This window comes from Papaver somniferum, chromosome 5 (genome assembly GCF_003573695.1).
Source record: "Papaver somniferum cultivar HN1 chromosome 5, ASM357369v1, whole genome shotgun sequence".
In the NCBI taxonomy this organism is placed as follows: Eukaryota; Viridiplantae; Streptophyta; class Magnoliopsida; order Ranunculales; family Papaveraceae; genus Papaver; species Papaver somniferum.
In genome coordinates this window covers 753,604-757,041 of record NC_039362.1, presented here as the reverse complement: position 1 = coordinate 757,041, position 3,438 = coordinate 753,604, and the positions used below count along the sequence as shown (strand labels likewise).

Here is a 3,438-nt window from a genome sequence, read left to right as displayed (position 1 = left end):
GAAATATATTTTTCATGGTGTAATGCATCACATCTTACTACTATCACCACAATGAATAGTCATTTGTAATTCATCATGGAATATCTGAGGTGTAAGTGAGACTGCAAATAATATAATTCAAGAAACCTTTTGATTAAGAAATTTTAGTAGCTGGTCATTCACTAAAATAGATGCAAATAGTGTTGCTGACACTCTACCAAAGTATGCAAGAAGTGATGTAGTTTGTTTTTCGAAGTGGTATGGGACTCTTGATTTCATTCTGAAACTTCCACAGAAGACAATTCAGACTTCTAATCCAGTAGTGATTCTTTCTTATCGAAATGAAATTAGTGAATACACTGTTTATTCTCTAATTACAATATATATTCAAATAAAATGCATCAAAACAAAATCACTCAATGTCCTCCGATTTTTTTCCTACCATCTCTCCCTGCAGCTTGTTGTGCATAGCTTCCTGCAATCTAACATAATGATAGAAGTATAAAATTTACAACCTTATATGTATGGATACTAATTGCAAATTCTGTCAAACGTAGCTGTAATTTTGCAAACTAAGAGAGAGAAAAAAATAAAAATGAAAGCTATAGCAACTGTTATAAATAATCCAAGTGTTGTACAACTTTGTGAAGGGGGTGGTTTGTGCAATATCGGTCATTGAAAATATCCAGTCCTCATTGTTCATGCAATGTCTAAATTATCTGCTAACCTCATGATTAAGCTAAGCTAAAAATCTCAGTATATATTCAATGACATGTAGAAACTTTCTCAATCTCGTTGTTTATGAATTTAGTGCCATCAAAATTGAAATTTTGAGAAATCTGTAAAGGTCATCCGATTAGGTGGTGACTAAACTCTTGCTAACAAACATACAACTCAAACTAATTTATAGTTGGAAAAGAAGTTCTACAAGGTGATGAATGCAATTGTTTCTTATACGGGCTTTCGCCATTGGTTTTGCAGTGATCTCTTTCTTCAATAAACTTGAACTTTCTATTTTACGCAAAAATTTGAAGTTGTTGGTATTATTAATTCTTCAATGGAAGCGAAGGATGGAAGTGGAACTGCAATAGCCAAGCTCACTTTTGGGGGTTTTACTCACTTGTAATGTTTCAAACCTATCCGTTAGAAGTAGAGATAACTGTTAAAAATATATAATCTGATAGGGTGCGATGTTTAATGATACACACTAATGATTATGCCTATTAAGCATCGACATCCAGAAATACACTTGAATTTATTGCTTATAGAAGAAAACTCTTTATTCGGATTATCACAAGTTTTTCTGCAAGAAATTGGGTCTAATAATATGTGAATTTGGTTATTCAGTTCCAGCAAATCCTACTGTCCATTCTATCTAGTCACTCTAGAAGCAAAGTTGATCAGAAATTTTCAGAACCTGTATTCGCGCCATAAAAATGAGTACCGATAAAAAAATTCAGCTAAAAAAGAAAGAAAAAAAGTCGAAAATAATACCTGCAATGGCTTCCAACAAGCGTACTACTCGACCACTGTGTGTGTATCCCAGTTACCAAGTACGGCTGCGGATACCTCTAGATCTGATTGCTTGACCACACTCATGAATTCCGTTTAGGTTAATAACCGATTGCAATCTCGAGATCTTAGACAAACTATGTGAGGGTAATATTGAGATTCAAATTAGATCAAATTTAAAATGGTGCCCGGTATAATTTAGTAATTCTCAAAATGAGATGAGTCAGTAATCAGTACATCAAAAGTTTTGTTTCTCAAGCACCAGAGTAAATCATAGCCCATACCTTGGCTTTTTAAAAAGTGTGAGAATGACCACGTCACAGGATTTAGGTTCAGCCGTATAAGAAACTGAACTTGAAAAATGAAGGATCTCTATTGATGTGTCTGTAGAGATATCAAAAAACCCATAAAGAGGCGCAATGAAAAATCTCCATACTGACCACAATTATAATTCTCTTACCGATTTAACACTGAAGAAACAATTGCACACACATTTGAAAAAAAAAAAAAAGGAAAAAGAAAATGTAAACTAAAACAGAAGAGATAGTCAAACTGAATTACCTTCGTTAGATTTGTAGTATGCCTGTAGATAGTCTTACAATTAAAACAACACTATTGGGGGCAAAGCAGAATAACCGAGATCGAACTAAATAAATTAGGAAGAAAACGTATATATGCTACGAAACAAAACCCATGGCACTAACGAAGTGTACTTAAGATAAAAGATTCTGAACATCTTTCAGACATTTATACAATCATGTTGGGCTCAATAGAATGGGTTTAATCATAATAACTTAACATTAATTCAAGATGGTAAACCTACTGCAATTACAATTACAATTGATAGATAAACTTACCTGTTGCGAGAGAACCAAACTCTCAAGACCTGCAAAATTTAAACTGAAGATCAAAAATTTCAAGAAAACATTAACATATATTTCTAATAGAAAATTTTCTGCATTTTATACCTGAATTTGTCGACCATGACGGGAAAACCCTATGCAGAAAAGAAAGAAAGAAAGGGGAAAAGAGTTTATTTCAATCATGCTGCATATATCAAATTTAAGTTTGCATTGATTACTCAATAGTAACGCCTCTCAGATTGATAGCATTGTTGACTGATACGGAAATTTGAAACGGCTGCAGCTGATTGAGAAGAAAACAGTTTATGGAAAGTGTGATCGGATTGTGAGAATATATGGAGAGATCTAAGCCGCCCTTTATAACCCAAAATGCAGATCACCGTCCATATTAATGGCTTTATTATATGTCCAAACTACATATGTCCGTCCATATGGGAAAACATCGTTGTCCCTTATAATATAGATTACGTTTTTTTTTTTTTGCAGTTAATCGTGCGATGAAAGAAGCTAGCTACAAGTGGAGAAGGGTCAAAGACCAAGTAAAACTTGTTCAATTACAAGATTTCTACTTTTCATTATGTAGAGAACGAGAAGATGAAGGCAGTGACGAAAGAACGGAGTCATTTTGAATCCGTATGAAGAAGTTACGAGCAAATTACTTGGAAGACTAAAAGGGCATAGTGGTCAGTTCGTAGGGCCGTGCTATTAGCAGCCCATTTTGCGTTAGGGGCATCTATTCAATTAAGGGATACCATTTTCAAAGCAGCTGCTAAAGGCAGTCAGCTATTTTGTAAAGGGGGAGGTCAAATTCAACTAGTGTTTAAAGACACCAGCCATTTTACTAAGGGCACATTCTTCTTCTTCCCTAACTCCACAGAAAGGAACGTCAATGGCCGGTGATTCTGATGATCGTGATGATCGTGATTGCGATGGATTTAAGAAGATGGAATTTCGGGCTCTTAAGGATATCATTGGGTCATTGGAGGCGAAACAAAACATGGGTATTATACTGATTTCGATAAATCAGTGGTGTTCAAGCTTGGCAGTGGAAGATCGATACTGCCAATACCGTGATCAATGATAC

At 34.7% G+C, this 3,438-nt stretch overlaps 1 long non-coding RNA gene across 1 annotated transcript; it reads right to left on the bottom strand.

Moving 5' to 3' along the window:
• Positions 1 to 268: 268 nt before the first annotated feature.
• Positions 269 to 2,626, bottom strand: LOC113277190. The gene is made up of 3 exons (XR_003324773.1): positions 2,460 to 2,626; positions 1,474 to 2,377; positions 269 to 461 (listed from the first exon to the last, which is right to left on the bottom strand). It is a non-coding gene; the product is annotated as an uncharacterized LOC113277190 (long non-coding RNA).
• Positions 2,627 to 3,438: the final 812 nt, after the last annotated feature.